The sequence below is a fragment of the Mustela erminea genome, chromosome 3, assembly GCF_009829155.1.
Source record: "Mustela erminea isolate mMusErm1 chromosome 3, mMusErm1.Pri, whole genome shotgun sequence".
NCBI classification, from domain to species: domain Eukaryota; kingdom Metazoa; phylum Chordata; class Mammalia; order Carnivora; family Mustelidae; genus Mustela; species Mustela erminea.
The window spans coordinates 92,980,931-93,007,083 of NC_045616.1; the positions used below are offsets into that span (position 1 = coordinate 92,980,931).

Below are 26,153 nucleotides of genomic sequence, written 5' to 3' on the forward strand. Positions count from 1 at the left end.
CCCCAGTGTCAGGATGGGATTCAAAGGGAGGAGGGTTCAGGCTTCCAGTGACACTAGTTGTGTTAATCAAACACCTACTGTAGGCACCTGCCAGTGCCCTGACGCTCTGGGCAGGAAGGGCTTGGTGAGATGGTCTAGGGGCAGGTCCCACAGCAGGAGCATCAGTGTTCCCAGGCTTGAGAAATCTCAGATGGGCCATCTCCAGAAGGCAGATCAGACACCAGAGGAGCAGGGCCAGGGGTCCAGAAGCAGTGGGAGGAATGAGGTGCCTGGCTTGGAGGTGGGGAACATCCTGAAGCCTGTGGGAGCAAGGCAGGGTAGGCTTCTGAGGCTCATCAAGGTCATTCACAGCCAAGCACCCAGCCCCAGCCCCCAAGAAAGTTTTTGCTTTAATGTTTTCATTTTCCTTAAGAATGAAATTGGAAACAATTTGGGAGTTTTTCTTCCAAATTTACATTTTTAATAACATTTCTTACCTAGAGGTAAACACATCATCTCCACCCTAACAATGAAGGGAAATGCTCCATCCTTGGTACCTTTAACTTTCTTATTTAAAAGACAGCCTCCCACAGTGATCATCTCATTTCTCCTGGCCTTTTAAAAAATCCTAAATAATGTAAGATAATTATATCAACAAAATCAAAATTATGAAATACCAGTTTTAAAATTACATATATATGGTCCTAGATACTCTAGCTTCCAGTTGTTTAAAATCCAGTTGTGTGGAAAGAGACCTGAATTTGAACTCTTTAACTGCCCTTGTTTGAGGCACGACCCCCTTCCCTTGGGAACATCAGATTTCCCATCTATAAAAGGATAGTGCAGGACTGGACTGGCTCTTGGACCTCACACTCTTCACTAAGTCCTAATGATGGGCAGTCTGAGACCCACAGTCGTAAGCTTAAAGGCAGACCCGAGGATCCTGGCATTTTCTGGGGCTCAGAGTCAGTCTGCGGTGCTAGCCCTTGTGGGCTCTCTGGAGGGCTCAGCTGAATGATGCACAGGGGCTGGCCAGGGCCAGGGGAATGGCAAGGGAGAATCCTGCCACATGGTGGGGTGCCTGTGGGGGTAGAAGCAGCCCCCCACTCCTGTGGCAACTCACCTTTCCCAAGGGAGGACTTGTCATCTCCCAGGCATTCGTGGTAAGTGTCGACATCACCAGCTCAGGACACACTGGCAACGACCTGATAAGGAGGGCTTTTACACTGAGTAGTGAAAACCGAAAACTCAGAGGCAGTCACTGACCCAAGGTTATAGAGATAGAGCAACAGCAAAATAGTTCCCTGAGATAGGGATCCTGCCATTGTGTATCTAGGGCCCTTGTGAGTGATGCTTGACCTCAGAGAGGCTCGTGCTCCATCATCTGCAAGGACACTTGTGACAGCTGAGATAGCATGGGGTAGAGAATACCAAACAGGCAGCAGCATGACTCAGGGACACCTACCCACTGTGTGTGATCCTCCTGGGTCTGGCGGCCCTGGGAGTGGTGGGTGCTACGTGTCAAGTGCAGGGAGATTCAAAGGCATGATTTGCACAGAGAGGCCAAGAGTTCTGTGTTAGCCTCCCTGGGCTCACCTGATAAAATGCCCACAGGGGAGCAGCCCCTTGAGCTCACAGGGTGCTTCTGGAAGGCATCAAGAATGTGCGTGGTGTGTGTCCACTCTGCGCAGCCTCTGTCCCTTCTTCTCAGTGGTTCGCAGGTGTATTGGGTTCAGAGTTAGCCCCAAATCCCCTGCCACACAGACACAGTTGCTATAAAGGTATTGAAATTCTTGCCAAAGCCCAGTTTTGTCCCCAGGAGGCAGGTGTGGTAGAGGAGTCCCAGAACCCCCTTCTACCAGCTACATGACGCCCAGCAAGCCATCAGTCTGGGCCTCCACTTCTGCATCAGTCAAGTGGATGCAGAAGCACTGAGGAGCTTCAGTGTGGATATGGTGGCCGAGTGTGGTCCACGCTTCTCCCCCAACCACATACGGCCCAACTCCAAGGTTCAGTGGTCCTTCCAGTGCCTTCCCTGGCTGTGGCCCTCAGCACCCCCTGCAGGCCAGGAGCTGGGGCAGGGGTTTCTCCAGGTTCCTTAGTTATGCACCAGTCAGCTGAGAAGGGTCATCTGTTTATTCTTGCCTCCTAGTGTGAGCCAGTGAGAGTAAGTTGTGTTGGGTGACAGATTCTTCCACAGGGAAACAAGTTTTCTTCAACTTACCTCCTCAAAAGCATTTTCAGATGTTGTGGGTGGTTGAGCTAGTTTTAAAGAAACTGGAAGAACAGAACAGGGGATGGAATGCTTGCTGGAAGTATGTGCCTTTCTCCTGTTCCCTAGAGGACTCAGGCTCTCCCTCTCCAACTGCCCCCTGCCCCATCTCTCCTGCCTTCTTTCATGTGCTCTGTCTCTCTCTCCAGGTTTTCCTAAGGTCTTTCTGCCTCCTTTTCCTCTCTCCCAGTACCCTTTACCTCTCCTCCTGTTTGTGCCTTTCTTGTAACCTTGTGGTCTGTCTCTCCTGCTCTCCGTCTCTCTCTTAGGATCCCTGTCTTCTGCCTTTCTGTCCCTCCTTCCCTTCCTCTCTGTGTCCCGCTGTGTCTCTTGGCCCCACTCACGCACACAGGCACGCATCCCTCAGTCTGTCTCTGACCCACGAGCCTGTGTCTTTCTAATGGTAACATGATGCTTATGTGGTCCTGAGTGTGCATGAATCCTGCTGTGATTGGCATTTTCCCAGTGGCAACTACTCCCTGCTCACCTTGGCAATGTGCCCATTTACCAACAGGAAGACAGCATAGTCCAGAACTGGACAAGATAGTCATCTGCCTCTTGAAGGAGAGTCTGTCTTCTGCAAGAAGCCCAATGCGCTGACTGGTTGGGGTGCTAGGGATACACTCCCTCAGATAACTGTGGTCTGGGACCACCTTGTGCCCATGTACAGGGGACCTGAGCAGTTCAGCCTTCCTCATCCAGAGGATCTGACAGCTGGCAACTGGAGAGTTTTCCAGGGACAGGGTGTCTGCTGAGAACCTGGGCACTGTCAGCAAGCAGGTCACAGAGCCAGTGTGCATCCTCACTGGCCGAGCCCCTCAGGATGACAGCTTGTGTCCACCCCTGTGGCTCCTGCCCTTTGCGTATTTGCTTGGAATGTGCCGATTGTCCATCACTTACCTCTTCTCGAGTGGGATCAGAGGACCTCTTCAGAGCAGCAAGCCCTGGCCATGCTTTCTAGTTTGAGTTGCTGCAAAACTAAAATTAAATTAGATTTCACTTTCACTGTTCCCAAATTTAGCCGTTGCTACCACAGGCCGTCCATCCTCCCAATTAGCTTCAATGGGAGAGGTTCGCCTCCATGGGAAGTGGCACCATTACCTGCCCATCAAGTGCTCCCTCCTGCTTTCTCTATGAGTCTCCAGGCAAGTGTTTCTTAGCATCTGTTCCCAAGAGCCGGCTGCGAATGGGAACTCTGCTCCTGCCCTGTTCCAGGGCACGTGCTGCCAGCCGGGTGTTCCGACAGTGAGGGGGCTGCTGTGGGGCCCTCTCTGCAGCCATCGGGAGGAGCTCCTGGTGTGCTATAATGTCTCATAAATACCTTTTTTCCTGGGTAGAGAAATTGCACCACCCAGGACAGTCACATTTCATTTTTAACCCAAAATTCGTAGCTACTGTCAAGGGTAATATAAATGTATTGAAATCCTCGACAAAGAGATAAAAACAAGAGAAGAGCTGGAAACATTCTTTGGGTGAGGTTACTCTTCCAATCGTGCTCAAATTGAGGGTTAGCCTGAATCACATTACGCCTTTCTAGCAGCCGTCCTAAGAATTGGTACTTAACAAATAAACACAAGGTGTTTACATTTAGATAGCTGTGAGCTGCCACATTCTGATCTCAGTGTATCTTTATGATGACAGCCAACGATGCAAGCTAAGAAGGAAGCCATCCCCATTTTACAGAGAGGGAGCCTGAGGTCCTCACACCGACTTCGGCTGCAGGTGTGGGGCTAGGATTTGAAGTGTGCCGAATGCTGGCACCAGGCTCTCATCCCTCCATCATGTCGTCCCTTAACAGACAGTAGACAGTGCTATTCAGCAACATGTAGAAAGCACGGCTGCAAAGGGCATGTAAACCAGCGGAGGCTTACAGAATAGAGGCAATGGTCTCTGTGGTCAGGCGAAAGCAGAATGAGAACTTTCAGACCGGCTATTTTAAACCTTACACAAGAGTATGTTTTCTGAGACGCATAATGGTTCTTATAAATGTAGGAGAATCTAGTTCTTCTTGCATTATAACCTCGTGAGTATCCTCTCTTCCGTCTTCGCTAGAAAGAAAACCAGGATTTTAAGTCTTGCTATTTCTTAAAAAAAAAAAAAAAAAAAAAAAAAAACTGCCTCCTATCTGTGTAAGTGGTGTTTCTTCTAGTGTCATCTTCAAAGTTCTATGCGAGAGGGCTTTGAGTGATCCATCGTCCTCACACAGCTTTTTTCTTGCTCCATTTCAGTGTTCTGCAAAGTGGGGGCTCTGCAATAGTGCTAGTACCACTTTCTGCTGCTGCCTTCCATTTGCTTTGAGGGTCTCTGCCTGGGAGGGGAAGAAGTGGCCCAGTCTGCGGTGCAGCAGAGACGATGTTACACCCAGGGGACACAGGAGCTGCACAGACCCTCTTCTGAGCAGAGGCACATCTGGGGTGGGTAGACAGGGGCAGGGGAGGAAAGAGCCCAGCTTGGGGGTACTAAAAGGCAGCTGCAGAGCTGGAGCCAGGGCTTGGAGAGTGAGGAGTGATGGTGAGAGGTGGAATGGGGTGGGAAGAAGTGCACACAGAAAATGGAAGCATGCCCTCCTCCTGCTGGGGGCCCTGGCAGGCTGCGGGGAGAGCTGGAGGTGGTGGAGACTGCAGCCGGCACCTCCTGTCCAGACCTCTGGAGACACTTGCCTGTGGGAGGGCCAGGGAGGAGGCATGTGTGCTGCATAGCAAGACTGACAGCAGGAGCAGATGTGTCTTTAGCGAGTACCTCTCTGCCTTGCCCAGAGGCTCCCACCTGCCCTAGGCCTACTGGTGCCTCCATGCCCCTGCCCCAGGTGTACCTTGCTAAACTGCAGAAACTGCGAGTGAGGAGCTCTATGAAACAGTGGCCCCAAAAGCAAAGGCATAGCTGTTGAACCGACCTTGAGCTCCTGGCTGAGCAATGAGACCGGTCTGAGGCCAGAGTCACGGACTGGTGTGTGGGTGAAAATAGTGCTGGCTGGCTCCTTTGTTGAGGACACAAATGGCCTTAGGATGTCTAAAATTAGTTGGAGTGTCCCACCCAGCCCCACGCAGCATATCTCTGCCCTTTGGCTGGGCTGGATGCTGGGCCTGCCACATGCACATGGGTACAAGGGTGTGTACATGAGCAGCACACCCCTTTGCTGGGTGCTTGTACTTTCTCTTGAAGATGGCTCCATCCCCTTTCCAGTGCCTCCATGTGGCCCCTGTGGATTATCCTCTTGGGGCAGAGGGTGGTCATTCCCGGGGGACACAGAGCCCCCTTTGGGCTTGCTCTGAACCTCCCTCCTCTTGTCAAATGGCAGCTGGCCCTGGTACTGGCTGAGGGATCCCCCAAACCTTTGTCCTTCAAGGGAGACCTTGGGTCCCCCGCCCTCATCCACCCCAACATCTTTCACTTACCTCCGTGCTCTGCAAGTCATGAGCTGCGGTGAGAAAGCCCCCTTGTACCTGCTCACTCTCGTGGTAGCTGGGGTCTGTAGGATCTGTGTTCACCCTGGCATGGAGGGCAAGCCGTGAGGCTCTGCTGTGAGTAGCCTCCCACCCCGTTCTCTGACAAGAAGCAATGGATGCCAACCAGCAAGTCTTGGGGTCTGCCTCTGTGAGTCTGGCAGCTTTCTCTGGAAGCAGGCATTTCTTTGGATTCTTGAGGGTCTTTGACAAGTAGGGTTGAACCTGGACTGACCCTTGGGCAGCGCCCACCTTTGCCAGCAGCACTTCCTAGGAAGCCCATTACCGGTCATTTTCCACAGATCCGAGGTCGGCCTCAGTGGCATGTAGCCAGCGTGCTGTGCTGCGCCGAGGCCAGAATGGGGCCGGCCAGCAGCCTGGCTCTGACTTTGTGTCTCTTGGCTTTGCAGTCTGGCTTCCCTGGTCTTTTTCAAACGAACATGTGCACAGCATTTTCTTCCTTTTTGCATCACTTAGCATTAGCTTTTAGTGCAACCAGGGCTGTGTTTGCAGACAGTTGTCGCCTGACTGTGGTCCTGCTCGTCCTTCTTGGATGTGTTTCTTTGCCACCTGGAGTCACCTGCCCTCCCTCTCCCCACTCCTCCTCTGGACACATCATTCCTGAGCACCGAGACCCAGTTATCCTCACCTGTTCTCCCAGATTTGCAGTTTGGCGGGGGGGTGCTCTCTTAGATGACTCAGGAGCCCCCACAGCCCCCACATTGACCCTGCATTAGGCTGCTGCCTCTGAGAGCAGGACTTCTCCCCCTGACGGTGGGTCAGTTCTGTCCCTCCCTTGCGGGAGAGACTGTGTCCCCATGGTGAACCTGGACGGTGGTATGGAGCCTGGGCTATCATGGGTCCTCAGTAAACATTTGTTCAGTGAATGGAAGAAGAGAATGTTCTTTGGAGATGTGTGGCTAACCACCTGGGATCATTTCCTTCCACAGGAATGATTGGTAGCACATGAATGATTAGGATGAGAAGGAAAACCTGCAGCCCAATCCCCAAACAGGGCCCCAGCATCTCAAGGCCAGAGACACTTGGACTACCTACCCACAGCTTATGCAGGAGTCAGCCTGTGCTTGCTGTCAGAATGTTCTCAGCAAACAGCAAGGTCCCCAGCCCCCCGTGGGCTAGCTCATTAGGCTTATTTGGCCACCAGCTGCTGTCCTCCAACCTGGACTCCAGAGTTGTCTGGAATTTCCAGGAGTGTGTCCACGTCACGGGCTGGCCTGTCGCCCCTCCTCTGACACATGCGCATGCAGAGGCCTCCAAGGCCGTGTGCACGGCCAGCTGCTCGGCTGGGGCTGTTCTCTTCGTGGAAGTGTTGCTGACAGGGGGACATAGACTTCATGGGGCAAAAATCTCATTTAAAGAAAACAGAGACCCGTCAACTGGTGAAGCGTTTCTTTAGGGTCATGGGGAAGATCATCAGCCAGCAGAGGTTTAATTAGGTACGCAATTACAAGGGGACTGCAGAGAGGCTTCCCTGGGAACACACAGGGACAGAGGAGCCTCAGCCTCTGGTGCTCACACATGCAGGGTCCTGTCACCTGCCCTCCAAGATCCACAGCCATAGGTAGACATGGGCTTAACCTTGACTAAAGCTAGGCGTGTCCAGGGCACTGGGGTGGCTCAGGTCAAATCAGAGGGTACCTCCCAAAGCAAAACCTCGGTGCCTTTGAAAACTGTGTGCTGTTCCAGCAGCCACTGGTAGCAATGCCTTTCACCCCTTGTGCAGAAAGGTGAGCATGTGAGCCCTTTGGTGGCATTTTAGTTCTTCAGATTTAATGAGAAGGTCACATAGTAGAAATGGCAAGTATTTATACTGGGCTTACTCTGCACCAGACTCGATCTGAGGATGATGAGGTTGATATCAGAATCCCCATTTGAGCATTGAATACACTGAGGCTCGCAGAGAGAAAGTCATTTGCCTAAGGTCATGGGCCAGTTGGTGGCAGAGCTTGGAAGCCAACTGAGGCAGGCAGCTCTAGCATCTAGCATTCAGCGTGCTCTGTGCCTGGTGTGGGGCATGGGTATGACCCACAGTGTCAACATGCAGTAAGACCCGTGGAAGCTTTTCCCTGTTGTTGTATGTGTTAAATGATTTCACAAACACTGTTTCCTTTGATCCTCATGGAGAAGGATGGAATAGCGTTACCCTCATTTTTTTAAATTGAGTTTTGTATGCAATTTATTTTGTAATTAATTTTTTAAACAATTTCATTGAGATATAATTCACATACTATATAATGCTTTCTTTTTTTAGTGTATTAGTAAATACAGTTTTTAGCATATTTACAGAACCATACAACTATCACTACCATCTTATTTTAGAAGGTTTCCATCACCCCCAAGAGAGCCCTCATGTCCATTTGCAGGCCTTTCCCACCCTAGCCCCAAATAACCACAAATTCACTCTCTGTCTCTATGCATTGCCTCTTGGGACATGTCAAGTAAATGGGCTGACATTTCTACTTTTTACCTATTGTATCATCTTCTTCAGATGGAACAAGAAACTAGGTCTCAGAAGAGTCTTGTGTCCTTGCCGCAGTGATGTCATCCCTGGAGTGAGGCTAGACTAAGGAAGGACTGCTGGTTCACTCACTGATTGAAGCACTTATATAGTTCCTTCCATGTGCCTGGCCCTAGGCTAAGAGGGCCCTGCTGTCAACAAGACACAGCAGGCCCCACTTCCCTGGGACTCCCATTCTAGTAGGGAAGAGAGCAAGTCAAAAAACTTTGCAGGACTGTGAGCTGGTGATGAGCACTATGAATGGAATAACCTAATATGAAAGCATGTACAAGGTATTCAGCATGTTTTCAGCATTTCTATTTTAAACTCCTCTAGAATTTTTTTTTCCCCCTGGAACTTAAAATGTCTATTTTATATAAAGAATTATGCAAATAATATCCCTTAACATGGAAAATGTTCACAGATTTGAAAAAGAAGTACTTATTTTTATCTGTATACTTTGGGGACACACCTGTAGGCTCCCTTGTGGGTGAGGTGTGGCTCTTCTCCACACGTGGTGGGGTCCGTGCACAATCCATACCCCCACCACTGGGTTTCCCCACACTCCACCCTCCCACCCTCTGACAAGGCAGCCTCCTATCTGTTCTGTGGGCTCTATAGTCAGCGCAGCTTAGAGGGTCCTCCACTGAAGCTGCATTAGTGCGTGTGAGCAAATTACCCCAGTTATCTGGCCACGTAGAAAGCTACAGTTTTGTTCTTCATGAAAAATTAAAATCTTGTCCTGATTTGATGGAAGGATGCATATGAGACAGCTTGGCTGAACTCAGGCACTGTGTGTGGATCAGGCAGGTGATCAACAATACATTTTCTTTACTCGGGGGATCAATGGAGAATCTTAAAGAGAGCCTCACAGAAGAAATTAGGATTAAATTTGCAAGCTTGTAATATTAGGAATGCATTCCACAACTGCAGCAAAATAATTCTTTCTCCTAAAGATGCATTATTTATCCCCTGCCTGTTACCACAGTTACAGATGCTCCTTCCCGTGGTTTGAACCCGAGTTGGTTTTAGAAGCAGACCAGAGACAGACGACTTGTAGCTCTCCAGTAAAGTTAGAATTTCAGATGAGCAGTCAAGATATTTTTGGAATGTTTGTGTGTACAGCCACACCATAAATCGTGAGGATGAAGGTGGCTGCGTGATTCTAAATCCAATCGGGGCCACAGTGTGGGCTTTCTACAGCATAAATCTTATTAAGGGAAAGAAATTGTGGGATGCGTTGTGCACTTCATTCCCACATATCTTTCATTAGGAATATCTTGAAGAAACATCAAGAGTGGTTTTTGGTTCAAGGGGGACCTTCCATGGAAGAACATAATTTGCTTCCTAATGAAACTCACTCCTATAATCATAGGTACCGAAGGGAGATTCAGAAAGAGAGGGTCATACCACTGGTGTTGTTGGGTTGGCTTCTGCCTCAGACGCCATCACCATGGAAGTGTCACAGGCCAGAGAGTGGGGCCAGGTCAGTAGCTGAAGCATGAAGTAATATGAAATGTCCCCAGTGAGAGGTATACTTCAGTCCCTGAAAATGGTGTTATCAATTATCTGGGCGAGTATCTGTCTGAATTCTCTGGGAAAGTGGCACTTCTCAGGAATAAAAGGGGGGGGAGGATATTGAGGAGTCTTAAAGTTTGAAGAAGACACTTGTAGAAAAGCTGTCACCCCAGCCAATTAAGGTTTTAGCAGGTGGTTCTCTCAGAGAGGAACAGCAGACAAAACTTTAAAGGGTCAGGTCTGTCACCCTGTGTCTTCCTGAAGAGGGAAAGACTGGGAATTGGCTAAGAGCAGAGGTTTGAGAGCCATATGAAACAGTTTGATTCCCATCTGTGGTTCTCACCAGTTCTGTGATCTTGGGCAAGTGACCTGTGCTCTGCAACCTGTCTCTTCTCCTCCAAGAAGGGTGACATCAGAAGCCCTTATGTCCATGGGTTTGCTGGGAGGATTCAAGGAACGTGTGAGAATCATGGAGCAGAGTAACCAGCGTAAAGTCAATGGCCAGCATAATGGCAATCTACTGGAAAAACATGGATGGGATGGAAGTTGTTAGAAGAGTAGAAAGAGTAAGGGGGAAATGGTAGAACTGTTCTTTGGTTATTATGGGAAGTTTGACTTCATCCCCTGACAAGTCAGAGCAGTATTCTTACAGACCAGCTAAGCTACTAGCAGACCTGAGGTATATGTTTAACACTCTCCCTCTCTTCCTTCCTTTCTTCCTTCTTAGATTTCTTTTTTCTCAGTGACAATTAGGATTTTAGTGACAGGTATTTTAAACCAAAGGTTACACACAGTGGGTAGACACCTGCATATCGGTGGTATTAGTCTTTGGCTCTTTGAGCAGAATAATGAACAGAGCACACAGAAGTCTTCAATAACGAAATGATTTACTAAACACATACTGTGTGCCAGGCACAACCCCAGGTGTTGAAACCTTTTGCCAAAGAGGTGATTGATGTGGTCAGTTGGGTTTATGCTCATCTACCTTAAGTATACCATGATGGCAGCCAGGGACTTGAGTGTCCCTGACTCAGGCTTAGCGTGGGCCCTGACCTCATGTAATGATTGCCTGGGATTCCCACTGTGCCCTGAGAAGGAAACCCATCAGTTTCCCAATGATAATTATAATAAATGTGTGTTAATTTAAAGGTTGCTTCATGGTTGTCCCCTTATATGGGATCAGGGAAATCCACTCTTCACAGAAAAGGCAACCCGTGGCTCCTGAAGAATTTGATGGGTGGGGAAAGAGGGCTCTGGAGAACATGGTGGAAACATCCATAGGACATCCATTGGTGAGGAGGGCAACTCTGATATCCAATGCACTTTCTTCTGAGTGAGAGTTTACCAGAGGCTGGGCTATAAAATTTTCTCAGAATCGCTTTCTTCACCGCAACTCTCTAGCTAGCTTTCCTATCACTCATGAATATTTACACCTTGTCTGCTTAAAATGCTTGGAGGGGGAAAAAAAAAAACTTTGTTCTCAGTCTCAAATTTTTCTGAGAGGTATAAAAGGATTGGTATAAGATAGGAACAGTGTATTGCTAAACCAAGTGCTTAGACCAATACTCATTTAAATCCCACGTCTGCTTTGTATCGACACTGAATTATAATAAAGTTTACACTGGGTAAGGAAATTTCGGGGCCATAGTACAGTGCCCAAGATGTACCCGTCACTGGCTATCTGCTTCTTTTATCTTTCTGTAAGAGAGCTTAACACAGTGTGCTTGAAGCTGAGCGGCCAAGCTTCACAGGGTTTTGGAGAGGGATTGCCTTGGCTTCAGGTCCTCACAAAGACACTTGTTTGGGTGCTGAGCTCTTTGCTTTCGCCCAGGAGCCTGTCCTTTCCCACCTTCTTGCTGACCTCATGCACCTTCCCTGCTCCGACTCCTGCCCTCTTTTTTCAATCTCCTTCTTCATCCCTGAACTTGGCTTCTGCCTCCCCATGCTGCACCCTCCTGCCACCTGGGCCCCGTGGGGCGGATCCCGCCTACTTGCCCAGACTCTTCTTGAGGGTGGATAAGGGGAGGCCCTCCTGCCGCTCCGAGTTCCTGAGTTCCTTGAAAGCAGGAACTCTGCCATGCACACGCAAGAGCTGGGGAGCAGACGCGCTCGCAAATGCAGATTCATTCTCAGGCAAATTTTTGAAGGGAGGGGGAGAGCTGATTATGCAGACCACTCCAAATTCAATCTCCTGCTTTATGTTATCGCTGGAGCCCGTGATGGAAGCACCGCCTGATAATTCAGACTTGCCTATTACTTATTCTTTATCTAGAGGAAATAAAGAGAAACAATTACCTTGGTGTGACATTCGGCCATCTCTACAAAGCCACCTGCACCTGAGACTTCGCCAGCAGCAGAAATAACGAGTTAAATGCTAAATATTTCATAGAGAAGAGAGGAGCAGGGCTATTGAAAGTAAATTTAAAAGACCTTCATGTATTCTGGTCATATATCCCCAGCATAAAACTTCATGAGAGATAAAATAGTTTTCTGACAGGAGGGTTGCAGGCGGGGAAGGGGTGAGACCTGGGGAGGGAGCCTAGGAAAGTAGCCCTGAAAAAACCCACGCGGCCTCCCAGCACCAGATTCGGGCACCACACTCGAAGGCATGTTTGCAGTGACTGAAGTTGGACTATTACTGCAGAGCCTTACTCAATAATGAATTTCAAATTATAAATGACAATATGCTGCATGTTCTTCTCTTCCACCTGTTGGCTGTTCTCTGGGAAAATCCATGACGTTGTTGTCTAGACCGCGCAGATTTCTCAGGAAGTTAGCCTGATGCTCTTTCCTAAGAACACTTGATCCCTCCCCAACATCAAGTTCTGCCAAGGCCAGGTCCCCGAGCAGCCTGAGCTGGACTGGGGGGATCCTGGTCTCCCTAAGAACCATGAGCATTCCTTCCCGGTCTCTCACCCTCCAGAACCTGTTCTGTGAACTGAGTATGAGGATGATTTAGGACCCTGGGATGACGTAGAACTTGGCTGCCCAGGAGACCCTGGGAGGCTGATTTCTTCCAATAGGTGGTGGGAGTGAGTGCCAGCAATTAAAATGATGGGACTCGTTCAGTGAGACAATTACCCATCAGAGCTACAAAGAAATTGCTGTTTGTTTATTGCCCTTACAGGAAGCTACTAAGACAGAGGACAGATAATTTAAGAGTAATCATTTGAGTGCCAGCCCTTTCCACCTACCCTGGCGTTCAGTTTTCTCTCACTGCATCAACCATTCTTGGCAATTAGTTGTGCTTTCCTTATTAATGCCAGGGTAGGGAAGCAGAAAATGAAGGCCCTTCCTCGTAAATACCTGCTGATTGTTGTATGCGTGCCTGTCAGTCATGAAGGCCGTGCAGGTTTTCTCATCCCTGGGCGCAGAATGCCCTTGATGACAGCTGCACAATAGACTCGGTAACTCAGACAAGCAAATCCTGGCATTTCCTACTGGCCTGTGCATATCCCAGACATGGGTGGAGCTGGGCACCCTCTCTCCTGGGCACAATGGTAGAAAGGCCCTGCCCCCAAGAGAGTCTAAGCCTGCCTACAGAGGTGCCCTGTTCTCTCTCTAAGCCCTCGCACCTGCTCCTTCTCCGCGAGTACTGCCTTCCTCCTCCTTTCGCCCTTTGTCCCTCGGCAGTGTGCATACAGCTGCTGACCATGGTGTGGGGGACAGAAGTAGGGGCACAGAGACATGTGTGGCTGTTTGTGTGTCCCATTCCTAGTTATTAGGTATCACCTGTGTGCAAAATGCTGCCCTAGATGCTGTGCCCCTCTGCGTGTGTCCTGGTTTCCAAGTGCAACATATAGCACTGAAGAGGGGCCTGGGTCCCCATCAGCCTCCATGAACCTCAACCAAGAAGGTTCAGCAGCAAGAACTAGGCTAAGGGTAAGCAGGAGCCTGTTCTCTTGTTTGTAGAGTAGATCCTGTCACCTCCGTGGCAAGATTACTCTGGAAATTCTCACTCGGTTGTTATTCCTCCCTACATTCCCAAATGTGAAACACGCACCTCTACTGAAGCATATCTAGGTGGCAGTGTCGGCCTGGAGGCAGAGGGCTGGTTTAGGTGACCTCATGACCCCTTGGCCACTGGGACAGCCATCACCTCAGGCTGCCAAAGATGGCCTATCCCCGGGTAGTCGCAGTCCTGACCTGCGACTCACAGAGGACCGGGAGAGATGTGTCACATCCCGCTGGGAGCCCCTTTTACCCGTCCTACAGGCAGGCCGAACAGCACACTGCATCACTCTGTAGACCGGGGCTGTGGTGCTGCCAACCACCACGAGATGACATGATCGGACGTGTCGCTTCTGCAAAGCACACCATTGATTTCTCTTTCTGTTTCCAAATCAGAGCCTCCCCAATAGCATCCAAAAACGATAGGAACCAAGCCTTAGAAGAGAACATAGTGGATAGGCAAGGTTTTCTGGTCTGGAAAGGAAATTGACTGCTGCCCCAAATGGGAGGAAAAGTGTCCAAAGGAAAGGGTGGGGGAAGGCTTGTTAGCACTGGAGCTGGACTCTGCCAAGCCACAAGTGCCTCTGCTGAGGCAGTGGGGTCGTGGGCAGAAGCTCTGCCTGCCACGGCTTGTTGGTGGTGAATTCAGGCTTGGCGAGAGGTCTGAGGGATGGGCTACAGAAGGACGGGAGGACAGGAGCCACAGCCCTCTTCCTCTGGTCCTTCTACAACCCGAGGGGCCAGGGGAGTACCACAGGCCTGCGCCCGTTCTGGTAGGCTCATCTTAAAGGCTGGAGTTGGACTCCCCGGCCAAGATGTGTCCCAACAGGGCTAGCATTTGGAGGGCCTCGCCTCACCAGTCTGTAGAATGATGCTGAAAGTTGAAGACAGATACATCATCTCTCTGTTAGTAGGACCCCGGAGACCAGAGAGTCACACTGTGGGCAGCCGTTTCATTTTGTTCTTTGTGGTATCCAGCACATTGACTATTGGGTCACTCAGCGAAGATCTTGTTCTGGCGTCGGGTTCAGAGAGAGTCCACCTTTTCACCCTCCAGAAGTTGCTTCTCACATAACCTGGCGTTCATTCATATTATCTCTGTTATCATCAGTTTGGTTTTGGGGGTTTGGTTGTTTTGGGTTTTTTTTTTTTTTTCCCAGAGTTCTCTTTTCTGAAGCCTCTCTTTCCTGCTCCTGTGTAGAGTGTTCTTTTAGGTTGTCCCACTCTTTCTTGGATACCCTGACTTTTCCATTCTTGGCTCGTGCTTTCCTTCTGCTGGAGCTCACCCTCTGTAATTTCCTAAGAAAGCGTGTACGGGTGTCTTTCTGTTCCTCACATGTCTGAAAATGCTTCTGCTCTGTCTTTGTACCTGACAGATTAGCTGGATCTAGAATTCCTACCTGGAGATGCTTTTTTTTTTTTTATTAACATATAATGTATTATTTGCTTCAGGGGTACAGGTCTGTGAATCATCAGTCTTACACAATTCACAGCACTCACCATAGCACATACTCCCCAATGTCCATCACCCAGCCACCCCACCCCTCCCCTGCACTCTACTCCAGCAACCCTCAGTTTGTTTCATGAGATTAAGAGTCTCTTATGGTTTGTCTCCCTCTCTGGTTTTACCTTGTTTCATTTTCCCCTCCCTTCCCTTTTGCTCCTCTGTCTTGTTTCTCCAATTCCTCATATCAGTGAGATCATATGATAATTGTCTTTCTCTAATTAACTTACTTCACTCACCATAATACCCTCTAGTTCCATCCACATCATTGAAAATGGCAAGATTTGGGAGTTTTGATGGCTGCATAATATTCCATTGTATATATATACCAGAGAAGTTTCCCTTCAATAGTTAGGGTATGGAGCTGAGTATCAGGGGCAGACAGGGCTGATAGTTACTCATGTGGCAGCCCAAGGTTTCCACTGTCATACTGGGGTGTGAGGCTTCTCTGCTCTGCACAATAACTCAGGGGCCTACATAGACTCCTCCTGTACTGTAGCGTCCAAGGTCATGGTGGGTAAGTTGAGAGAGAGAGTTCAGAGAAGGCCCACCAGGTCTCAAGCGGCCCAGCCCAGAAGTGAGAGATGGTTCTACTCATGCCTTCTCCATGAAAGCTGGTCAGATGACCCTGTGCAGAAGTCAGGCTCTGGGAAGTGTGGTTTGTGTTTGCAGGAAAGAAAAACCACATCCTCATACTGTTGTTGTTATTGTTGTTGTTGCTTTAAAGATTTTATTTGCTTATTTGTCAGAGAAAGAGCACATGAGCGCGGGGAGCAACAAGCAGAGGGAAAGGGCGAAGCAGACTCCCTATTGAGCAGGGAGCCCAATGCGGGACTTGGTCCCTGAACCCTGGGATCATGACCTGAGCTGAAGCAGACGGTTAATGACTGAGCCACCCAGATGCCCCAGATATCCTCATACTGTTAAAGGCATCATCTTCAAGTAAGCAGTATCTCTGATAAAAGGCCAATACTAGAGTGATTTTTGTTCCTGTGGCTGACCTGTTTTAAACCATCTGGAAACTGTTAGAGTCATCTCTTTATCTTCTTTAGGTTCTATGAGGGTGGGGGCTGTTTCACTAGCTGTGTCACTCCCGTGTCTCTGTAACCAGGCTGGGATTGGTGGAGGCATGCAGGCCTTTGTCTGCCAACCCAGAAACTCAGCAATCAAGATAAATGATATTTTAATGCAATATATTACAAAGTAAAAGGTATTATAAAAAATCCATGCTGAACAAAATGGTAATATCCTTGATGTTATGAAATTTTGCAACGATGTACCTGACTTTGCGACGTCTTCTCTGGGCTTTTCAACCTAACGATACATCTCCTCCTCAAATAAAAGCAAATAAAATTTTTCATCTACTTGTGTAATAATGCCCTCTTTCTAGTTTTTCTCTCCTGTCTTTCTAGAGGTCTTAATTAGACCTGTAACTTCCTGGATCAAGAGTCTCTGTCTTACCTTTTCTCTTAGCTTCTGTTTCCAAAATGTTTAATTTTGGAATTCCCTTGGTTTGTCATCCACTCTGAGTATCAAATTTTTATTCTAAGAATCATGCTTTTAACTTCCAAGCATGCCTTCTCATTCCCCAATTCCTAGAAGCAGTATCTTGTTGAAACTGAGGATACTAGTTAGTAATTTTTGGTTTTCTATTTGCTTTTTGCTTTTACTTTTCTTTGTCCTATGGATTGTAGTAGTATGTGGTTTTCTTTCATTGCCCCTTTTTGTTTATCTGTTTCCCATTTACAGTCTTGCTCTATTTTATGTTGCTGGTCTGGTGATTCTTGGTGGACCGTCTGAAGGTGAGAATGAAGGACAATGGTACAAATGTCTGGAGGCACTTGCTCTGGGACAGGGCTTGCCAGCCAGGAGCTTCCACCTGGTTGTGAGCAGCCTGTGAGCCATCGTGGTGCGGGGAGCTCAGCCCCTAAATACCAGGGTAAGGAGGGCACCCATGTCAACAGCCATGGTTTTCCTTGGGTGATTTATTCCATTTTTTGGAAGAAGGACCCACTGGGTGTTTTTCATCCTCCGACCTTTGATTCTATTGTCCCCACCTCAGCCGTGCCTGTGGGGGAAGTGTCCTTCAGCTGTCACCTCTTGCCCACCCGTTCTAGGCTGTGGGTTGAGGTGCCCTTTGCCCTGTCCACCGGTGACTGTCCTTCCAGAAACGCCTTTAAATCCCTTTCTCACAGAGGGAACCTCTCCCTTTTTCTTCATTTCTGTAATTTCATCTTTTAAGGCCATTTTCCTTGAGGCTCCAGAGGAGAAGGAAATAAAGACATGCACCTCCACTGTCATTCCGAATCATCCTTTTTGTTTCTTACCTGTTTGGAAGATGTGGTCTTTTGGTATTAGCCCTGGGCATTTCAAGCTTAACATGCCCAACGCAGAGCTCTTCCAGCCCCTCTGCTAGCCCCCAGAAGTCTCTGCATCTCCTCAGTCATCCCCACTTCCGGGAACAGCACTAAAATCCATCCCCCTGCTTCAGCTGGAAAACTGAGGCATTGTCTGTCATCCCTCCCTTACCCACCCCCAGTGTCAAGTCCACTTCTCTTGACCTGCTCTATTTGTGTCTCAGATGTGTCCACATCTTCACGCCCCACAACTTCACCCCCACCAGCCTAGACACACTGCCCCCCCACCCCGAGGACTAATCACCCCCCACTGGTCTCCCATGACCACTCTTCCCATGGAGCAGTGGACCTAATAGCCAATTCTCTCTCCTCTCCTCCATGGCCTTTTCGGCAAAATCCAAACCCCTGCCAGGTCCTTCTTCATGAGCTAGCCTCTTCCTGTCCCCTCCCGAGTCTCTGTGTGTCCCAGTGTCCTCTGCCTCTGGGTGCCAGCGGCCTTGTCCTTATCCTGCAGTGTCGCGCAGCACCCTTTCCTTCTCCCTCACTCCACGCTCTGAGTTTATTCCCTCTCACTTCGCTACCCCCACACCATGATTTGCTTTCCTCATGCAAATTTGCTTTCCTCCTTTTCATTTTCTTTACAGCCCTTCTCCCAATACGTGTTTACACATAAATCGTTTATATTATTATGGGTTCGCTCACCAGCTTAGTTTTGGGTGGTGCATGGGACCACTGGTACCCAGAGGGCAGGAGTGTTGCTGGATTTCTTCTCAGGTATGTGCACTTCCCCTGCCCGGTGCCTGGGGCCACAGGTCTCAGCAAACCTGATGGGTGTATGGGGGCAGGTGGCTGTCGCTCAGCATGGTTGAGTCACCACCCAGCAACTGGGTCAGGGGCTTCTGGTTTGTTGTCTTCTCGGGTGGATCTTTCTGACAGCAGACAGTCTTCAAAACCTGACACATTGTCTGTCCCGACACATGGAGGAGAGCCAAGCTGCCTGGCCTGCCCTTCAGGCTTCTCGTGGTCTGGTCCTGGGCTCTTGCTCCAGCTCATGCCTTTTGCCATCCTCTGACCTAGGGACAGCACCGGCCACCCTCTCGTCTCCTGAGCCACCTCTCTGCATTTATTCCGCTTGAGATGACCTTTCTGCCAAACTGGCCTGTCAAAACCTGCCCCTTTTAGGACCATTCAGAGGGTTCTCTCCTCCTGAAGACCTCCCCTCAGGGTCTGTGCACTGCAGGGGTGTGCTCATCCTCTGTGCAGTGTCTGTCTCTGTCTGTATGTCGGGCTCGCTCTCTCTCTCTCTCTCTCTCTCTCTCATATACTCTGGTTGGAGCTCACAGGTCACACTGCGCTGGACTCGGCCTTGGCTGGGAGACCGTGTTTCCCCCACAAAGTTGTGAGATCCAAGAAGCGAGGTTGATTCTAGCTGGCTTGCCCTCTGATAGTGTTGTGGCATACACGGCTCCTCTAGCGCAGATGAGGGAAGTGTGGCAGGTGTTGGCACACGGGGAATCTCGGGGCTGGGACAGGACGGGGGCCCGAGGTGAGGCAGCTAGCTCACCAAGTCCCTGGGTGGGCGTTTTTCTTCAGGTGTGGTGTGGTGGGGGCTGTAGTGGGCAGCAAACCCCAGCTCCCACCCCTCAGCCTCAGCAAGCCACTCTGAGCAGCTGCAGGTGTGCCTACATGAGGAAGAAGGTGATGGAGCCACGTTCATCCTTGTCCAGCCCTGACTCCTGCTGCCTGTCTGACCCTTATACCTTGTACTGCTTATCACCCGACTCAGGAGTGAACCCAAATACCAGCAGCCGCCACCTGAGTCCAGTTGGTCATTCCTAGCTGTCCTGCCCTGCTGAGCCCAGGGGTATGGTCTCCCTCCACAGGATGAGTCACCTGCCTTCTGTGGGTGACACCCTGGGTGGTCACACCCCCTTGGCACTGAGACAAGGCCTCCTAGATGCTGCGTGCCTTCTAGGTAGACCATCACTCCTGGCTCATCCATGTTGGGAAGGAACCATCTCTTACTTCTATCTTCCCGGCCAAAGGAGCCACTGAGGGGCTGCAAAGCAAGGTGGCTGGCACCCGGCACACTTTCCTCTTGCTGAGACACCTGCTCGTGAGAGGACGGGCAGATTGCTCCATAAATGATGAACCTGGAAGGAGTCTGCCAGACTCTTCCTTTGCGGTACTGAGTGCCCCATTCTGAAGGCAATTAGTCTAATTGCTTTTGTTATTTCAGAAAACAAATTAAAGCACCGGAGTGTTTGAAGGCAGAAAAACGCCTGCAATGTATAAGAAACGCTTCAGGAGTGTTTAGTTCAGCTCACAGCCAGCAGGGTCTAAGCAAACGTCCAGAAAGCAGGCTTAAGGGACGCAGAAGGGACAGGGCACTCCAGAGATGGGATCTTCGTGAGATGAGCTGCACGCCTCATGGGAATTGGAGTCAGGGCAAGACTCTTCTCCTGGCCATTTCTGAGTGTCCTCGGCGTCCTGTTGAAGCCTGAGACCTACCCTGGCCTCCTGGCCTCCCTCGCCCTGCCCGCTGGGTCTGTAGAGTCTGTGTCCTCCTGCTCCTTCCTTTCAACACCATACTTGGCCAGGAGCTCCCCTTCTCCCTCCAGCGGCCCTCCTCACAGCCAACCCAGGGGGCTGCTTGAAACACCAGTAACACAAGTGACACGAATGCCATCCTAGTCTGCTACTTCAGCTTTGTGGCTTCCTGTAAACTAACAGACAGCCCTTCCCCCGCAGGGAGCTAGAGAGACAGGTTCCACCTGCAGGCCCAGCCTGCCTGCATGTGGGCCTTAGAAAACCTAGTTTTCTCATGCTTTCGCTGTGTGCTTCATGCCTTTGTCCAAGCAGAGTGTGGTGCACATGTACACGCACAGATACTCTGACCCTAGACTGCTGCCCACTCCTCAGTCTTCTGGCCAGCCCTCCTTGCCTTATGAAGCCTTCCCTGCCATGGTGGGAAGAATTGGATACTTACTTTTTTGTGTGTCCCTAAGCCCAGGACTTCTCTCCCTTTTATGTTCCGTTGTATTCATTTGTCTCTCTGTTGCCCTCACCTGACTGCGAGCAACTTAGAGAGGAAGGGCCTGGCCTTGTTCATTGTATGCTCCTAGCCTGTGGCAGAGGACCTATCACTCAAAGAGAATTCGGTACCTGTTGGATAGATAACTGGATAGATGGGTGCATGGATGGCCACTGAATGGATGAGGAGCCCTGAAGACGGGTGAAGGCTCTTCTACCAAGCAGCCCTTCCACCTGAACTCTGCCCCAAGTCAAGAATGACCCCAGGAAAGAGAGGCAGACTGAGATGGAGTGGTTCAGTCTGAGGCTCTCGTCTTCACCCTGCACCGCCCTTTCCTCTGTGGGAAGTAGCTCGTTCAAAGAGTGGATGAGCAACTTGATGACAGATGCCTTGCCCTGTTTCCTTCGACTCAGAATCCAGTGAGGTCCACAAGTCAGCCTTTTTCCTGCCCCCCTTGGCTAGAACAGGCGCTAACCCCAACCCAGCCTCTTCCTTAGAGGCCAAAGCCTGGTTGGAGTAGGGACAGAAGCCTGGTCTCTTGAAAAGCTAGCCACCCCCTTCTGTGTCCCCATAGGAAGATTCTAGAACACAGAGATATCCATCTATTTAAAGTGTTCCTTGATGATGTGTTGAAAACATAGAGGAGGTGTAGCCAGGAGTTCTGTTCTGTTCTCAGGGCCCACATGGCTCTCAGATCTGGAGCACAGGCCACCTGCACCAGAATTACTGGGAACATTCCTTGAAAATCAGCTTCTGGGGCCCCAGCCCAGTCCTGCTGAATCACAGTCTCTGGGATGGGATCCAGGCTTGGTATTTTAAACTAGCATCCCTGGCGATTCTTAGGCAAGGGAAGGTTTAGACTCATTGCCTGTGAGAGTGCAGAGCTAGCGGGAGAAGAAGTTCAAAGGACCGAAATCCCATTCGTCCTCCTTCCTCTCCAAGCGCCAGCCCAGGGCTCCTGGAAACCCATCCAGCAGGGTGAGTGGCCTCACCCCCTTCCCTTTGATACACTCCTCCTGCCTCCACAGAGACCCAGCCTGCTCGCTGTGTTCTCAAAGCTACCTTGCGTTTTTAACCATCGATGTTATTTACTTGGAAATCTAGTATCCTGGTTAGATTTATGTTAGTCATGCCTGTCTGCATGCCACTTTGTCAGGCTTACCATGAAGTCTCTCTTCTTCCCACCTTCAGCAGACAGCGTCGGCTAATTCAGATTCACGCAGAAGCTGTCACCTTTTCCGGCCTGTTTCTCAGGACCTGCACTGAGGCCGGCTGGAGGTGACCTGCCTCTTGAGCATCTGGGGGGCACCATCATCACCAACCCTGCTGGGCTGGCCCCTGTGCTCCCCTCCGTGAAGTAGGCCAGTAGGTGCGACTCACTGCCCTGTCCCCCAGCAGGGAGGGACTGGTTCTGTGTCATGTGTGCTTGGGAACTCAGACTCTCCACCCTTGCTTGGCTGTCTTTCCTCTCAATGTACCACTGTGGGCTCAGCACCCTGCGGGGGCTTCAAAGAACATGTGGCATGCGGTGTCCCCTCAGGAAGCTTACTCTCTATTTGGGGAAAATGCAACACACAGAAAGTAACAGCGAGTAAATCAAAACAGCAGAGGGGGCAGGGGGGCGGGGGGCTTCCCTACTTGTACGAAATAGTCATATGGCCTCATGAAGCAGCTCAGGAAATCACCGTGGGCCAAGCCAGGTAGGAAGGCTTTCAGAAGAAATCGGCACTTGAGCCTGACTCTGAAGGGTAGGAAGCAGGATGGATGCTTCCCCTGGAGGTCACGAGGTAACCAGCATGGCAAAGGCAGATGCTTGGTCGGGGGTGGGGGAGGCACGGTCAACGTGGCACACCTCTCAGGGACCAGCAGTGAGAGGTCAGTGTGTCCCGCAGGCAAATGATCATTTTTCCCAGCGGAGTGGAAATGCCTAGAGGTATGGTTTGGTTCCCAGGCTATCCAAATTAAGGCAGGTCAAAGAAAGGTTTGATTTAGATTACCAGTTCACTCAGCTCTGTTTTGGAGAAAAGGCATAAAATGTGAGAAAATGGCCTCCTCTTTAACGTAAACTTTGAGAATTTCCCCATCACACTTGGCCATCAGATTAACCTTCTCCCTGGCTCCTGGTCATGGAGTCACCATCCCCAGCCTTCCCACACAGAAGTTTCTCTTCCTCTTTCATGGCTGGTCTGTGCGGGGCTGACCCCGCACTGTGGAGGCTGCTGGCCGGCAGAAGGGTAGGGAGTGTCCCTGGTGCGGGGACATAGCTGTGGAAGGCACCTGCCCCTGCAGGCTCTTCTGCAGATAATCTCTTGTAAAACTAAGACGTGTTTCTTCTCTTCTATGGAAGAGCAACCATCATTGAACAACTTGACCTTTTAAAGCCTGGAGTATTGTTCTGTTTAGGGTATTTGGTGGGGGGATTGGGACTGTCTTTCTCATTTTCTAACCCGAAAAACCTGCATACAGAATCAGCAAAGCAGAATGCCTCCGCTGCTGGAGAAACATTGCTGCCTTTACGTCAGTCCCTTGGGCTCTCCCAGGGCCTCCACCGTTGTACCTGGTGTGAGAAGCACGCGCTCACCACGGAGGCGGGCTCTGTGTGGTGGGGGTTTGTGGGGAGGCACAGGGGTGCAGCTCTAGCTCCCAGAGCAGAGCATCTCAGGAGAACATCTGGAAGGCCTTGGAGTCTCGAGGCCACTGCGATGTGTCCGTGAACACGCGCTGCAGGGACAGTCACTGTCCTGTCTGGGGGAGGTGGGACCTGAATTCAAAGCAATGAACCCACACAGACCTAGTGGAATTTGGGGTGTGTGAAGGCTTGGGGCAGCCCTGCAGCAAGTGGGTGATGTAGGTAAAGAAGTCACCCTTGACTACCCATCCTCACCTACCTTTTCTGCTCCTTTCTAACCTCTTCCTGCCTTCAGGGCCTTAACTCTTTGATAAAGTCAGTCATGTGTGTAGTCATTTGTGTGTCATCATTTGTATTTGTTCTCTCTCTCATCATTTCCTGTCAGGGGAGGGCATCTACCATCTACACCTCAGGGCATATAAAGTCCCAATACCTCCAGATAGGGTAGTTGCACTGTAAGCCTTAATCCTCCTGGTGCTGGAAAGCTCTACCCCCTACGGATGTAAAGATTTTGTACGAGGAAGCTGAGGAGCTAGGACTAGATGAGAGAAGAGAGGAAGCTTTAGGTGACAGACCTCTTCCCCTACTTCGCAGCCCGGGGCCTGAACCATCAGAAAGAAAAGGAAAGCAAGAATGCTAAGGAGGAATGAATGGCCAGTGTTGAGGACTAATTATTCTAACACTTGTTAAAAATGGCAAGGAAGACTTGATTAAGACTATTGCAATAGGGAAGAAAGATGGAACTCAACCCCAAGCCAAGAGGGACAAGAGAGGACTGATTTATAGCCAGCAGGCCACATGAGGGGGAGGGTGGAAGATTGCTAAGGGGAACTTGGTTAGGTATCAAGGGTATGGAAAAAGAGGAGCTTGATTAAATGTCAGGGTGGAGGAAGAGAAGCTTGATAGACTATCAGGAGTAGGGGAGATTCTGGATACACTGGCTTAGTAGGATTCTTTGCTGTGACTGGGCTCAGCAGGCCAAGGCCAAGGCCTTAAGAAAAAGAGAGTTCAAAGGAACTTGACTAAAATTAGGTCACGTCTTTGTCACCAGATGTTCCCATGCTGGAGAGTAACCCAGAAGGCCTAGCACCTTGTGGCTACGGATGCGGGAATGGCTGCTGGCTGTTGTGATTTCTTACAGCTGCCCCATGCATAGGAAATACACTTTAATTTCCAAGGCCTAGAACACAGTTCACGTGGTGGTCCTCAATCAGGCTTTGGAAGCAAGTCAAGACCAGACCCCATGTGATTGTGAGCTCCAGGTCGAGCAAAGCGTCACTGGAGCATGTCTCCCATCCCCTGGGGTCTCAGGACTTTGCCCAGGGACAGCTCAGCAACTAGGTTTCTTGCCAGGTCATCTCCTCTCTCAGGTTACAAAAGGCCCCACTCAGACTGACTCAAACAGTAGGGCAAGCTATTTCCCTGTTCTGTGTGAAGTCCTTGGGTAGGACAGCCCATCGATGATGTCATTGAAGCCCAGGTTCATTTCCCTGCCATCCTCTGCGGGCTGGCTTTGCCCTCTGTCTGGCCTTCTGCGGGGGTCACATGGACACAAAGCAACATCCAGGGAAAGAAGAGACTCTCTCTGCTCCATCTTTCTTCAGTGCCCACAAGACTGCCCCTCACACTCATCTACCAGGGTGGGACATGCACCCCTTTCCAAACCAGTCGCTGACATGGAAGTAGATTTGGGGGTGTCCTTCATCTTTTGGGGGAAAGGGAAGTTATGGGGTCCATGTAGTGCATGGAGTCCCGAGCCACAGCGTGCAGTGTTACAGTTTAGAAGAGAAGTAAGGTGTGTGCTACATCTTGGGGTGAGTGAGAGAGAGAGCCCTGGCCCTAGCAGAGTGCAGAGCTTGGCAGTATTTCTTAGGGAGCCTCCAGGGAAATGGAAGGAAGGGAGTGCCAAGGTCCTAGGCCTTGCCCCTCAAGGGTTTGTGTATGCTTGGCCTGCGAGTGAGCCCCCAGTGAGCCCCTCACCTGGCCGGCTTATTCTTTGAGGTTCCATCTGCCGTTAGAGCCTCACGGGCAGAAGGGGATGTGGTCGAAGCAGATGCCACTGGCTGTTTGCCCCTACGGAGGATGTGGCTGGCCAGGAAGAGCTACGTCTGTGTTTCTGCATGCTCACAGCCCCCTTGTTGGACGATGTCTGTGAATGACTCAGGATGAGGCCAGATGGTTTGTGCAAGTAGATGGCCCACTTGTTGCCTGACATCCTCGTTTCCTTCTCACACGGTGGCTGGCAGAGGGGCTTACACTCTTGGCGGGCTCTTCATCGAAGCCCGCACAAGGCCTGGAGCTTGTCTCATCAGAGCTTGGAGCTGGAGGCTTCTGAAGTATGGTTATGGGAATGTGTGATTATTTTCTTATTTGAACATCCTAGGTCACTTGATCTCTTCTTTTTAAATATGTTGGAGGGCAGTGGAGATCCCAAATGAAGAAAATTCATGAGATTTGTTACACAGATTGATCCAATGGCATAAGTCATCTAAATAGTATAAAATGCCTAGATATGAATAGCTTAACAGCAAATAGGGTTGAGCACCCAACCTCTCTCCAAGGGCCCTGGTGCAAAATCCGTGAACCCCCAGGCTTGTGTGCTCAGGAGCCAGCAGGCTACACAGCCAGTAGCTGTAATAGAATCTTTCCAGAAATTTGGAGTATTTTTGGTTTAGTGGGAAGAGAGTCAAATCTGCATTTGTCCCAAGATGTCTCAAGGACAGATTTGCAGCAATAGACCTCGGTGAGCTAAAACTGGGTGATTACACTGTGACGTTGGGATAAGGAACAGGGAAATTGTAAATGCCCCAGTAAACTACTTAGGAATCGAATTAAGTCCCTTGCAAGAGACCAAACTGCTGAGAATGTGAGAATCACCTCGTTGTTCCCGAAGAACCACTTCTGGAGGTAATCAGTCTGTTATGACAGGGGAGGATGGATGGCAGGTC

The 26,153-nt window shown here is 50.1% G+C and overlaps 1 protein-coding gene across 2 annotated transcripts in view; it reads left to right on the plus strand.

Moving 5' to 3' along the window:
• Positions 1-26,153, plus strand: part of FSTL4 (follistatin like 4) — a 418,614-nt gene that overhangs the window by 110,816 nt on the left and 281,645 nt on the right. Inside the window, exon 1 of one of the 2 annotated variants that reach the window (XM_032336728.1) lies at positions 21,295-21,554. The exons of the other annotated variant lie outside the window; for it this stretch is intronic. The gene's annotated coding sequence lies outside the window, so the exon portion shown is untranslated. Of the gene's footprint in view, positions 1-21,294; positions 21,555-26,153 lie in introns of those variants that run through there. 2 annotated transcript variants of the gene reach the window in all.